At 45.7% G+C, this 15,284-nt stretch overlaps 1 protein-coding gene across 5 annotated transcripts in view; it reads left to right on the top strand.

The window, feature by feature from the left end:
• Positions 1-307: 307 nt before the first annotated feature.
• ptpn20 (protein tyrosine phosphatase non-receptor type 20) overlaps positions 308-15,284 on the top strand; it is a 276,596-nt gene continuing 261,619 nt past the window's right edge. For 4 of the 5 annotated variants that reach the window (XR_013889733.1, XM_080215794.1, XM_080215796.1 and 1 more), the window contains exon 1: positions 308-702. The gene's annotated coding sequence lies outside the window, so the exon portion shown is untranslated. Of the gene's footprint in view, positions 703-7,423; positions 7,462-15,284 lie in introns of those variants that run through there. The other variant, XM_080215795.1, reaches the window with a different exon arrangement.

Genomic DNA, 15,284 nt, shown 5'->3' on the forward strand with positions numbered 1-15,284 from the left:
GTAATTTTCTTTGTTCTTTCCAATAAATAAACTTTAAAAGTTACCGTGCATCAGTGGCCGTTTGGCCCATCTCATCCTGGATCAGGTGGCATTTGCCAAGGGGGAACATGGCGTGTCAGCCTGACCCTTCCATTCTTTTCTTACAGCCTGCCTTTCCCGGCTATGGCCTTGGGAACTTTGAACAACTCTCCCTGAACTCTACAAAACCTCCTCCAAGAAAGGCAGGCTCCGCCCAGGTTCCAGTTGGCACAGCCTTAGCGTCCTGTCTCCTAGGTTTCTGCAAACCCCCCCCCTCTCTCCAGCCCCTAGTTTGAGACAGAGGAGGTGCCAATGTGAAGCCAACATGCCAAGATCTGCTGCACCCAAGTGGTCTTTGTAACAAAGTTAAAGTTGGGAGGAAGATAGAGAGAGGGGGAGATAGTTCTTTAATACCTACCTGCATGTATATACAGACACTGGAGGGGATCTGGCAGGGATTCAGACTGCACTGGGAACTAAAACACACTCTGTCTCTCTCTCCCCGGGTGGTCAAGATGAAACATACGCCTGATGGAGTTTCACCTGCCAACCAGCCCCTGGATACACTGCAGACACACACAGCCATCGCTCAGTCCTGACTGCAACCTCGCTGGGAATACCACCACCGCGATCAAACTCCGACTTTACACCTCACCACAAGGATAACCACTACTGCAAACCCAAGTAAGACTTTCCTTTCTCTCTAATAATTGTGTTTCCTGTACAGTTTTGTTTTTAAAGACCTCTCTCTCTCTCTCTCTATATATGTGTGTGTGTGTGTAGAAGAGGTATGTTCAGCGGCTCGGGTCAGCGACTGGTTTAAAACTCGGGTAGGGGGATGGTGGACACACACACACTGCATATTCATCCAGTTGCAAGTCGCGACTAACTTTTAATAGCGCCCTCCTTCCCAAACAAAACTCCAGTTGTCATTTTGCACAGGAGTCAAGCTGTCTGAATGGTAGCACACACACACACACACACACACACACAGGGACTGAATCAGTTGTGTAACACACACACACACACACATAGGAGCTGAATCAATTCTGTAACACACACTCACGTAGGGACTGATTCAGTTGTGGCTGCCTTGACTATAGCACTGGGGGTGATGAGGTAAAGAGAAAGGTTTTCAGGTGGCTGTACATGTGAAGTTGGCATCTGGGATGTGTGTGTGTATCTGTGTATATTTTTGTTTGTGTCTGTGTGTGTATCTATGTGCCTTTGTGTTTGTTTCTGTATATGTGTATGTGTGTCTGTGCGTTTATTTGTGTATATGTGTGTCTGTGTATGTCTGAACGTGTGTCTATTTATGTATCTATGTATTGTGTGTGTGTCTGTGTTTGTGTATCTGTGTGTGTGTATGTCTGTGTGTGCATATCTGTGTATGTCTTTGTGTGTGTGCATGTATGTGTGCGTATCTGTGTATCTATGTGTGTCTGTATGTATCAGTGTATATCTCTGTGTATGTATGTGTCTGTGTATCTGTTATGTTTGTTGTGTATATATGTGTACCTATGTGTATGTTTGTGTATGTATCTGTGTATATCTGTATGCATCTGTGTTTGTGTGTGTATACCTGTGTGTGCGTTTGTATATATCCATGGATGTGTGTCTGTGTATGTGTGCACGTGTGCCTATGTGTGTATCTGTGTATTGTGTATCTGCATTGTGCATGTCTGCGTGTGCATATTTGTGTATGTCTTTGTCTGTGTGTGTGTGCATATCTGTGTGTGTGTACCTGTGTATGTGTGTGTATGTGTCTATGTCTGTATGTGTGTGTATGTTTCTGTATATCTGTGTTGTGTGTGTGCCTGTGTATTGTGTGTGTGTATCTGTGTCTATGTGTGCGTGTATGTGTGCATGTGGTATGTGCATATCTGAGCGTGTGTGTGTATATCTGTATATGTGTGTGTTTATGTGGTGTGTGCATATCTGTGCATGTGTGTATGTGTGTATATCTGTGTCTGTGTATGTGTGTGTGCGTATCTGTCTGTATGTGTGCGTATCTGTGTGTGTGTGCCTGTGTGCATATCTGTGTGTGTGTGTGCATGTGCGTACATGTGTGTGTGCGTATCTGTGTGTGTATGTATGTGTGTGTATCTGTGTGTATGCATGTGTGTGCGTGTATGTGTGTATGCATGTGCATGTGTGTGTGCTTGTATCTATGTGTGTATGCGCGTGTATGCGTGTGCATGTGTGTGTGCTTATATCTGTGTGTGTGTCTGTGTGTGCTTGTATCTGTGTGTGTGTGCTTGTATCTGTGTATGTGTGTGTGTGTGCACTTGTATCTGTGTGTCTGTGTGCTTGTATCTGTGTGTGTGTGTGTGCTTGTATCTGTGTGTGTGTGTGTGTGTGTGTGTGCTGGATGATCTGCCACACTTGTTCTCTCCCCTCAGAATGTTTGACCCTGGGATTTGGGGTTAGGAATGGTGGTGAACAGTATCACTCAGTGGGGGGAGGTTTGCACAAAGGCTGCTGTGTTGTATTGTAACGCTGGAATGCACTTGGACGGGATTAGGCTCCAAGTTGGAAGCTGATTCACTCAGAGCAGTTTTCAGTCGCTGGTTCTACAGTGCTTGGATCAGCTTGGCAATGACTTTCCAGTTTCTCAAATCACTTGATATGGATTCCAATGGCAGGATGGGGGGGAGGAAAGAGCGGGGGTGGGGGAGGCGAGGGTAGGGTTCCTCCCAGGCTGTAGAATTTCTCCTCCAAACAGCAGCCCTCACTCCCCCATCTGACCCATAACTGGAATCAAACTGGTAGCGCAGTGGTTATCACTGCTGCCTCACAGCGCCAGGGACCTGGGTTCGAGTCTCGGCTTGGGCCACTGTCTGTGTGGAGTCTGCACATTCTCCCCGTGTCTGTGTGGGTTTCCTCCCACAGTCTGAAAGATGTGCTGGTTAGGGTGCATTGGCCTTGCTAAATTGACCCGGGGGACTAGCTAGGGTAAATGCATGGGGTTATGGGGATAGGATTTGGGTGGGATTGTGGTCAGTGCAGACTTGATGGGCTGAATGGCCTCCTTCTGCACTGTAGGGATTCCATGAACTCAGCATTTTGGTACAGAATTTTTTAAACAAACAATGATAACAGCACACTGGTTAACTTCATGTTGGTTCTGCTCCTTGGGGTTTTGTGAAACTGAGGCAGGGTGTGAGTATTGGAAATCTGATGTACAGACAGCATGTTCTGATACAGGAACAACAGCATCCGGAATGAGGTCAAATAAGTTCACATTTGGAATGGAGGTCTTTCATCAGAATTGAAAATCACCCTGCAGCAACTACAGGACTGACCACTGAATGCAGGGAGGGAATAGATAAGGGTTAGAATGAAGAGGTAGATAAATAGGCTTTGTTTAAATTTGAGGTGATGTGCATCTTTAAAGCATGATTCGGGTGTTCCAGGGTGGACTATTTCTTAAATGACATTTCCTTTCTTCAAATGTTAATTTGTGAGCACTATAGAAACCCTACAGTGCAGAAGGAGGCTGTTCGGCCCATTGAATCTGTGCTGTCTCTCCAAATCAGCATCTTACCCAGACCCACAACACCACCCCCCACGAGTCTGCACTCTTCGAAAGGTTGTGAGCCTTTTTCTTGAGCTGCTGTAATCCATATGGTTCAGGTACGGGGTTGTTGGAAGCGAGGTTTAGGATTGAGGCATTTAAAATGTCAAGATGGTTCAATAAGGCAGTATCGTAGAATCCCTACAGTGCAGGAGGAGGATATTTGGCCCGTGGAGACTGCACCGATTCTCCGACTTTTCCTGTAGTCCAACTATTTTCCCCTCTAATCCCCCTAACCCAGATATTTTGGGACACTAAGGGGCAATTTAGCATGGCCAATCCACCTAACCTGCACATCTTTGGACGCTAAGGGGCAATTTAGCATGGCCAATCCACCTAACCTGCACATCTTTGGACGCTAAGGGGCAATTTAGCATGGCCAATCCACCTAACTTACACATCTTTGGATGCTAAGGGGCAAATTAGCATGGCCAATCCACCTAACTTACACATCTTTGGATGCTAAGGGGCAAATTAGCATGGCCAATCCACCTAACTTACACATCTTTGGACGCTAAAGGGCAATTTAGCATGGCCAATCCACCTAACCTGCACATCTTTGGATTGTGGGAGGGAAACAGAGTTCCTGGAGGGAACCCACGCAGACACGGGGAGAATGTGCAAACTCCACACAGACATCACCCAAGCTGAGAATCAAACCCAGGACCCTGACGCTGTGAGGCAGCAGTGCTAACCACTGTGCCACCTTGCTTATTAAATACACTACAGCCTTGCCCAGCAACCCTATGACACTTGATTAATTCCATGCAGTAGAGTAAAACATCATTTTGGGGCTTCGTACTGAATTTTTAAAAAATATATTTAGGGACAAAATATATTTCAACAAGAAATGTGTATCATCTTTGTAGAGAATCTATTGATGCTGGAATAATGTGGACAGTTCTGGGTGCCACACTATAGGAAGGATGTGAAGGATTGGAGAGGGTGTGGAAAAGGTTTACAGGCATGGTTCCAGGGATAAGAAACTTCAGTTATGAGGATGGATTGGAGAGGATGGGACTGTCCTCCTTGGAGAGAAGACAGCTAAGAGGAGATTTTACAGAGATGTTCAAAATCATGAGGGGGCTGGACAGAGTAGACAGGGAGAAACTGTTCCTGCTCGGAAAAGGAGCAAGAACGAGGGGGTACAGATTTAAAAGAAGCAAATTTGATGCGAGAAGAAACTTCTTCACACAGTGAGTAGTTGGAGTCTGGAATGCGCTGCCTGGAAGTGTGGTCGAGGCATTCAAGGAGGCATTGGATGATTATTTGAATAGAAACAGGGGTGCGGGGGAAAGGCAGGGGAATGGCACTGAGTCATGATGCTTGTTTGGAGAGCTGGTGCAGATATGATGGGCCAAACGGCCTCCTTGGAAACGGTACCAATTCTGTGATGTGGATTCGATGTGCTCTCTGTCTCAACGAAGGCCTTGATTTGCATTGGGTTCCAATTCTACAAGTAAAGCTTAATCATGTTGAATTTAATATTTAATAATGATAATTTCACATGTGATAGCAATGGAAAGGGTGCATTTACCAGGATGCTGTCTGGGCAGGAGAATGTCAGTTGTGGAGGGAGATTGGATAGACTGGGGTTGTTTACCTTGGAGCAGAGGAGACTGAGGGAGGATGTGATTGGGATGTATAGAATTATGAGGGGCATGGATAGAATGGACAGGAAGAAACTTTCCCCCTTGCTGGAGGGATCAATGAGCAGTCAGCAAAGATTTAAGGAAAGGAACGGGAGGTTTAGAAGGGACATGAGGGAAAATCTTTTCATCCAGAGGGTGGCGGGAATCAGGAACTCACTTCCTGAAAGGGTGGCGGCGGCAGAGACCCTATAACATTTAAGCAGTATTTAGATGTGTATCTGTAATGCCGAGACATACAAGGTGGTTGTTTTTGACTGGCACAGACATGATGGCTGAAGGCCCTTCCCAGTGCTGTAGTCCTCTCTGACTAAGTATTCTGGCCCTTTTCCATCTGACCTTTCTTTACAAGAGTGCCGAGAACCAAACTATTCAGCAACTACATACATCACATTTGTCAAAGTCTGGATAAACACTCACATACACACACCCACAAACATACACACATGGGTACACGCACACATAGACAAACATACACGTATACACACACATGCGTGCACACATGCACACTAACACCATGCGCGCCCATATGCACACTAACACACACACGTGCGCACATGCATACAAACACACACATGCACACACAAGCACACACAAATATATACACACATGCACGTACACACATACAAGCACACACACAAATACGCACACACGTGCGCACATATAGACACACGCAAACTCTAATTTTCTTTATTCTTTAGAGGGCTATGGTCCCCAGAAGGGTAGGGGGTTTTAGCTAAGCCGGTGCAGGCTTGGAGGGCCAAAGGGCCTATTCCTGTGCTGTAATTTTCTTTGTTCTTTGTACATACAGACACACACACACACAAATACACACACACAAATACACACACACACACGTACACTTACACACACATACAGATACACACATACATACAGATATAAACACACGTGCACATACACAAAAACACACACACACACACTCATACAGATACACATACATACAGACACACACAAATACACACGCATACGCACTATTAGCTGTGGTCACTGATTAGGAGCAGGAGCCACTGCTGATTGTCCCTTCTCCAGACAATAGTACAGGAGCTAACTGCATCAGAGCGCCAGGGACCTGGGTTTGATTCCAGCCTTGGGTCACTGTCTGTTTGCACGTTCTCCCTGTGTCTGCATGGGTTTCCTCCGGGTGTGCGGGTTAGGTACATGGACTATGCTAAATTGCCCCTGTCCAAAGACATGCAGCTTGAGTGCATTGATCATGCTAAATTATTCCTTAGCGTTCCAAGACTTGTAGGTTGGGGGATTGAGCAGGGTAAATCTGTGGAGCAATGGGAATAGGGTAGGGGTTGGGCTTGGGTAAGATGTTCTGTTAGAGAATGCAGACTCAATGGGCTGAATGGCCTCCTTCTGCACTGTAAGGATTCTATGATTCTATACTGCTAGTGTAGATGAGATCAGCTAACTCAGCTTGAAGTCATCCTGGGGTTAATGTTATGAGGCAGCCCAGTGCCACAAGTAGGCTTACATTAACACTGCAGTGAAGTTACAATGAAAATCCCCTAGTCGCCACACTCCTGTTTGGGTATATTGAAGGAGAATTTAGCACGGCCAATTCACCTAACCAGCATGTCTTTTGGACTGTGAGAGGAAACCAGAGCACTTGGAGAAAACCCACGCAGACATGGGGAGGACATGCAGACTCCGCACAGACTGTGATCCAAGCTGGGAATTAAACCCGGGTCTCTGGTGCTGTGAGGCAGCAGTTCTAACCACTGTGCCACCATGCTGCCATCTGAACTGCACCTAAGATCCCACCATGGTTGGTGTGTCAATTCACAGAATCATAGAATCCCTACAGTGCAGAAGGAGGCCATTCGGCCCATCGAGTCTGCACCGACCACAATCCCACCCAGGCCCCATCACCATACCCCATGCATTTACCCTAGCTAGTCCCCCAAGGACACTAAGGGGCAATTTAGTATGGCCAATCCACTTAACCTGCACACCTTTGGACTGTGGGAGGGAACGAGAAAATGGTTTTGAACCAGCTGAAAATCCCACACCAAAACAAGGAATATTCCTCCAACAGTGCGCTGTTACACAGGCACACTTTGCCCTGCCTTTCTAAAGTTTACTGCACAGTCTTGCGACTTGCTGAAGCAGCTTATCACTCAGTCGCTCCTCCGCATTACCTTACGAGCTTACTGCTGTCACCGAGCGCTGTTTGAAAGGCGACTGGATGTAAGTACCCAGGCTAAGAATGACTCGCATTAATTGCCCACGGAAAATTTGCGTTGCGATATTAAAAAAAGAGACATGGCTCATTGCGGAAATCAAATGAGAGAAACGACGCCTCAAAGTAAATGTTTTAATTTTAATGAGGCTCTGGTATCTCGGTGTGTGTTGAGAAAGGAATGTGTGGGGTGGGGCTTTCACCCATATCAGTGACCTGATATGAAAGTGGTTGAAATCTGAACACTTTCAACATGGCCTGTTACCTTTATGGAAAATCGCATTTCATAGGAATCTTACAGAGAGTGGTGGGTGCCTGGAATACGCTGCCAAAGAAGGTGGTGGAAGCAGGCACATTAGCAACATTTAAGAGGCATCTGGTTGGGTACATGAACCATAGAAACCCCTATGGAACAGAAGGAGGCCATTCGGTCCATCACTTCTGCACTGACCACAATCCACCCAGGCGCTATTCCCCACAGTCAAGTTAGCATGGCCAATCAGTCTGATCTTTGGAGTGTGGGAGGAAATGGGAGCATCCGGAGGAAACCCACGCAGACACGAGGAGAATGTGCAGGAAGTGTCCCGAGGCCGGAATTGAAGCTGGGTCCCTGGCGCTGTGAGGCAGCAGTGTTAACCACTGTGCCACTGTACCACCCCTGCATGGTGTGCAATAAGTTGTATGAATAGAGAGGGAATAGAGGGATACATACTGAGTAAGGGCAGAAGGTTTTTTTAGTTTAGTTAGGGCATCATGATCGGCGCAGGCTTGGAGGGCCGAGGGGCTTGTTACTGTGCTGTACCGTTCTTTGTTCTTCTCTTTGTTTCTTTGATTTGTTTGGATTTATTTTTGTCACATGTATTGGGATACGGTGAAAAGTATTGTTTCTTTAATGTTATACAGACAAAGCATACCATTCATAGAGAAGGAATGTAGTGCAGAATGTACTGTTACAGTCATAGCTGGAGTGTAGAGAAAGATCAACTTACTACATGGTAAATCCCTTCAAAAGTCTGACAGCAGCAGGAAAGAAGCTGTTCTTGAGTCGGCTGGTACATGACCTCAGACTTTTATATCTTTTTCCTGACGGAAGAACATAGAAGAGAGAATGTCAGGGGTTTGTGAGGTCCTTAATTATGTTGACTGCTTTGCTGAGAGAGCGGGAAGTGTGGACAGAGTCAATGGATGGGAGGCTGGTTTGCGTGATGGACTGGGTTACATTCACGACCCTTAGTAGTTTCTTGCGGTCTTGGGCAGAGCAGGAGTCATATCAAGCTGTGATACAACCGGAAAGAATGCTTTCCATGGTGCATCTGTAAAAGTTGGTGAGAGTTGTAGCTGACATGCCAAATTTCCTTAGTCTTCTAAGGAAGTAGAGGCATTGATGAGCTTTCTTAACTATAGTGTCAACATAAGGGGACCAGGACAGATTGTTGGTGATCTGGATATCCAAAACTTGGAGCCCTCGATCATCTCCGCTTCATCCCCATTGATGTAGACAGGGACATGTTCCTGAAGACTTTCAAGATGGCCTGTTACCTTTATGGCTTCCTGAAGTCAATGACAACCTTCTTCAATTAAGAGCGGAAGTAGGCAAATTCAATCCTTTGAGTCTGCTGTGCCATTCAATCAGACCACAGCTGATCTCTCCCTAGTCTCAAATCCATCTCTCCGCCTGTTCCCCTTATCCCCTTTTCTATCAGAAATATATGCAATCTTTTTCCTCTTTATTGATGAGAATGCTGAAGGCTACATTGCTGCAAACAATCTGTAGGACGTTGAGCAGTAAACTTCTGAAAATCAGAACAAAGTTAGCAAGTAGGTGCACCGATGTCTAATGCACATTTACACTGCTATTGCCTGTTCCAAAACCAAGTGGGAGCCATCCAGTCATGCAGAGGTGTTGAGTCTCAATAATCTGAAGCGACACATTCAGTTTGGTTTCAGAATGTCAGCTATTCTGCTGTGACTCACTCTTAAAATATTAATATGCAACTCAATGGGGCTTGACTTTGTTTTTTATTTAAGTGGTTGTATGATTGCTTCGAGAGCTGATCACATGATTTGATGGTGTCGTCATTAGGGTGTTTCACCACTTTTAATTTCAGTTTGTACTCTGTACTGGCAAGAGCTCCTAGTGTAAATCTGCTTTATGTTACTTTGATAACATTTCTCATATATTGGCCATTCTTTTAGCATCTAAGGTAGATCACTTGTGTGACTCCAATTTTATAATTGTTATCGGGGACAATTTTTGTTAGGCTTTGCAGTGTCCTAACTATGTGAGGGATTGTGGGTTTTGACCAAAAAGAAAAGATGGGATTTGCACGTGTAGATTCAAAGTAACACTCAACAGGTTAAATAACTACCAATATATGAGAAATGTTAGCAGGTTTATACTAGGAGCTCTTGCTTGTACAGAGTGCAAACTGAAACTAAAAGCAGTCTTGAAACACCCTGATGACACTGACATAAAATCACGTAATCAGCTCTCAAAGCAATCTTAAACACGAAGCAGGATTCGATTGTTAGTTAGAGGAGACCGCATCAGGGGCAAAACTGAAAGCAGTACAAGGATAATGTGAGTTAATGTCTGCTTACTTTTGACGCTAATAAATAAACTTATTCGAGCAAGGACCAGAATGGGGGCAGTAGGGTGGCACTGTGGTTAGCACTGCTGCCTCACAGCACGAGGGACTTGGGTTCAATTCCAGTCTCAGTCACTGTCTGTGTGGAGTTTGTATGTTCTCCCCATGTCTGCGTGGGTTTCCTCTGGGTCTGGTTTTATCCCACAGTCCAAAAATGTGCTGGTTAGGTGGATTGGCCATTGCCATATTGTCCCTTAGTGCCAGGGGGACTAGCGAGGGTACATACATGGGGTTATGGGGTTAGGGCCTGGGTGGGATTGTGGTTGGTGCAGACTCGATGGGCCGAATGGCCTTCTTCTGCACTGTAGGATTCTATGAAGTAGGCCATTCAGTCGCTTGAGCTTGCGACCATTTAATAAGATCAGGGCTAATCTGATAGAAATCTCAAATCTGATACCCGCCCCCTCCACCACACAAGTACAAGCAAATTCTTTCACTTGGGGCACATGTGCTTGGGGTCGGGGATAGGGGGGACGCAGTCTGTTGATGGTTCCTGATACAAGTGAACTGTCTGTTACTTGTTACGTAAGCGGACATTGCAGTCAAGACGTCTTACCAGCTAATTGGCTTTTGGTGGTGTTAGTTTGAGAAGAAATGTTGGCCCGAACATCAAAAGAACTCATGACTTATCTTTAAATCTAGTCATGCCATGGGATCTCTTCTGTATCTGTTCAGTCAGTGAAGTTCTTGATGTAAAGGCTCATTCGCTCCATCGCTAAACTGCAATGAAAGCCTAGATTATCCATTCAAGACCTGGTACTTGAAATATCCGACTTTGATGTCTGGAATCACTGTTACACTTCTGCGCGGTGGTTAGCATTGCTGCCTCACAGGGACCCAGGATTCAATTCCGACCTCGGGTCACTGTCTGTGCGGAATTAGCACATTCTTCCCGTGTCTGCGTGGGTTTCCTCCGGGTCTCTGGTTTCCTCCCACAGCCAGAGATATGCGAGTTAGGTTGACTGACCATGCTAAATTGCCTCTTAGTTTCAGGGGGACTGACAGGGTAAATATGTGGGGCTATGGGGATAGGGCCTGGGTGGAATTGCAGACTCGATGGGCTGAATGGCCTCCTTCTGCACTGTAGGATTCTATGGTTCTATCCCATGGAAGGGAATGGCTGGAAAATTCCAGCTATAATCACAGATGAAACACGATTCAATGAAATGTATTCTTTTTGCCTCCTGCACTGCAGGGATTTCATAATTTTGACCATTTATCGGTCCTTATAGATTTTAACAATTTGGTCGATCTTACATATGGAAAAGTAATCCATTATACTGCCTCATAGACAGCATAAAGGATAAGCTTCCTTGATGAATACATCCTTATCAAGGTGCATCCCTATCCTGAGGTGATGAATCACGTCCTCTGTGGTTACACAATAAATGCCACCTGATCCCAGAATCACAGATGTCCCCTCTACCTGCTCGCTTTGCCGGCTATACAGACACCTCCTGTTCCAGGGAGCCAGCGATCAACCTCTCTCTCTTGCGTGTGTCTGCATGGCCTTCAGTGCTGAATGTGATGCCTCATTTACACTGGCAGCTTGCCAACCCGCGCCAGTGCTGCACTCGCCAATGCCAAGGTTCTGTCGAGGCCTCTGAAGTAATCATGCTGAGCAGCACTTCACTTGAATTCATGGCTGGTACGGTGAACCTGGTCTACGTAAAGCTGCACAGTGCTGGTGATTAATATCTCTGCTATTCCAGTACAGAGGTTTCGAGGAGGGGCTGACTCTGAACGGAGTGAGGTTGGTTGGTTTCGGTTGGGTAGGGTGGGGAGGGAGAAATGGGTTGATATTGCCGACAATCTATTTTCAAATTGAAACCATAGAATCCCTTCAGTGCTATCCGGAGGCTATCCGGCCCATCGAGTCTACACTGATCCTCTGAAAGAGCATCTTATCTAGGTCCATCCCCTATCCTATCTCTGTAACACCAAGTATTTATCACAACTAAGCCACCTAACATGCCCATATTTGGACACTGAGGGGCAATTTAGCATGACCAATCCATCTAACCTGCACATCTTTGGACACTTAGCGGCAATTTAGCATGGCCAATCCATCTAACCTGCACATCTTTGGACACTAAGGGGCAATTTAACATGGCCAATCCCCCTAACCTGCACATCTTTGGACTAAGGGGCAACTTAGCTTGGCCAATCCACCTAATCTGGAGTGTGGGAGGAAACCCACGTAGATGCGGTGAGAATGTGCAAACTTCACTCAGTCGCCCAAGGCCAGAATCAAACCCGGGTCCCTGGTGCTGTGAGGCAGCAGTGTTAACCATTGTGCCTCTGTGCCTAGATTTCGTGCAAACACTTACAAGATGCCCAACATCTAGTAGATAAAGGGGAAGTTAAGTATGTTTATCTGGTTTGTGCAGGTATATCTTTACGTAGGTATATATCCATTTCCAGAACACCAATTAGAAATTGATTTTAATTAACTTTAAATTAACTTTACAATTATTTTCAACATAGTTCTGCTCTATGTTGCCATCATTGCGAGAGGATTTGAGTATAGGGTTGGGATATTTTGCTGCAATTGTATCGGATGTTGGTGAGGCTGCACCTGGAGTATTGGGTACAGTTTTGGTGTCCTTATCTGAGGAAGGATGTCCTTGCTATAGAGGGAGCACAGCGAAGGTTTACCAGGCTGATTCCTGGATGGAAGGTCTGTTGTATGAGGAGAGACTAAATCAGTTTGGATTCTCTTCACTGGGATTTAGAAGAATGAGAGAGGATCTCATAGAAACTTATAAAATTCTAACAAGGTTAGACAGGGTAGATTCAGAAAGAATGTTCCTGATAGAGTCCAGAATGAGGGGTCAAAGTTAGTGGGTAATGGTAAATTTTAAAGGCAAGGAGAAATTTCTTCATTCAGGGAGTGGTGAATGTGTGGAATTCACTACTACAGAACATAGTTGAGACCAAAACATTGTGTGATTTCAAGAAGGAATTAGATATAGCTCTTGGGATTAAAGGGATCAGAACATGGGGCAAGAGGGAATCAGAATATTGAATTTGATGATCAGCCGTGATCAAAATGAATGGAGCAGGCTTGAAGGGCTGAATGGCCTCCTCCTGCTTCTATGTTTCTATGTTAGCATGTGGAATATAGAATGGGTTGCCAGGAATGACCACCGCAGCAGAGGCATTTATGAATGTGGCAACTGGGACACACAGAAAGAGCAAACCCCTTCCAGTTCGCCTATCCTGATGATCCCAGTCCTCCTGCCTTGTCAGTCCGGTCTGAACAAGACCCCAGACTTGCCCCAAAGTCTGGGTTCCAGAGACCGCTTTCCATCAGAGACGGCACGCAGTCCCAGCAATGGCCACAACTCCCACTGGTGGCGCGAAAGAGCCGGCAGCCATTTTATTGGTGAGCTGCTCTCAGAGACATGTCTTCTCAGATATCCCCCCAGTATTTGCATTGGGAATCCCTGATTGAACTCCCTATAGGACTTATAAAAATACGAGCTCCCTGGTGATTGGTAATTACCATACCAGGGAGTATGCTTGTATACCGAGCCCTTTATAAAGCAAGCCCCTGAGCGGGTCCATTATTGCGCTGTCCCAGTTGGGGACTGTGTGTGTTCACCACAGACTTGTGGATTTTTTGCTTTACTTTATTTTGTGCAATAAAGCACTGTTCCTTTACAGACGACTCCTCGAGTTATTACAGCTTCCACTCCAATTTATAGCAGCAATTACATACATGGCTGTGGAGACAAGCCTGCCCTGTGCAGGTTGCCTCACACCCATGGGGGATGTGGGGAGACACTTTGGCACAGTGGTTAGCATTACTGCCTCACAATGCCAGGGACCAGGGTTCAATTCCCGGGCCGGGTCACTGCTTGGGCAGAGGCTGCACATTCTCCCCGTGTCTGTGTGGGTTTCCTCCTACAATCCAAAAGACATGCTGGTTAGGTGGATTGGCCGTACTAAATTCTCCCTCAGTGTATCCGCATAGGCGCCAGAATGTGGCGACTGGGGGAATTTCACAGTAACTTCATTGCGGTGTTAATATAAGCCTACTTGTGACGCTGATAAGTAAATTTTCTAACACGCAACTTCTACATTGGGAAGCAGGGACCCCCCCCCTCCCTCCCACCAGCAGAAAATTTATCTTTAAGAGTTCAAAATCTCCTCCACTTCCCCTTTTGACTAACTGCCCAATTCTCCACTGGATCCGAGAAGGGCTTTGCGGAATCCCTTCTCTGTTTAAAAAAAAAAATCCATTGAATTGAAATGGTTGTTGTAAGTGTTAAATGATTAGTTGTTCAATAAAGCAATGTCGGAGGGTTTTACTTAAAATTTCAGTCTGAATAAGCAGATAATTCAAAGGAGGCAGTTTGGAATGAAGAATGGACTGGACTGTGTGTTTTTAAAAGTTGGTATTATTTGTCTTTCTGAAGGACGGCATTCGGTCATTTGGCAAGATTTCTTTTAAGCTAATAACAGTGCACACAAATGGACCATATCACAAGTTCTGAGATTATCTGCAAATGGATTTCACTGGGTTAGGTTTAGAGCTGGAGCAGCACAGTCAAGTGAGAGATTAGCTAAAGCTTGTTAACTGTGATTATGTTCAGATTGCAAGAATTGGCATACAAGTGACTCAAAAATAGTAAGAAACACAGAAGGTAGGAGCAGGAGGTGGCCTTTCGAGCTTGCTGTGCCATTCATCATGATCATGGCTGATCATCCAACTCAGTAGCCTAATCCTGCTTTCTCCCCATAACCTTTCACCCCAAGTGCTATATCCAGCCACCTCTTGAATACATCTAATGTTTTGGCATCAGCTACTTCCTGTGGTAATGAATTCCACAGGCTCACCATTCTTTGGGTGAGGAAATGTCTCCTCATCTCCATCCTAAATGGCCTACTCCGAATCCTCAGCCTGTGACCCCTGGTTCTGCACTCCCCCAAAGGGGAAAGGTTCTACTCTGTCTCAAAGTGAATTAAACATTCATCAATCCGAGGGATGTGTCGGGAGTCAGGGAGGAACTTAATTTAAGGCGGGAAACATCTCAATTCTATCTGAATGATTTTCTCACCTTGTAACACCTCAGCTGAGGATGGCACCATCCAGAGCTTGGCAGCATTGCTCTTCTCCATCTTGGTCACAGCAACACTGCACCCCACCACCTCGAAGCTCCCCCTACTGGACTAGT

This window comes from Carcharhinus amblyrhynchos, chromosome 31 (assembly GCF_965287045.1).
Source record: "Carcharhinus amblyrhynchos chromosome 31, sCarAmb.v2.hapA, whole genome shotgun sequence".
NCBI classification, from domain to species: domain Eukaryota; kingdom Metazoa; phylum Chordata; class Chondrichthyes; order Carcharhiniformes; family Carcharhinidae; genus Carcharhinus; species Carcharhinus amblyrhynchos.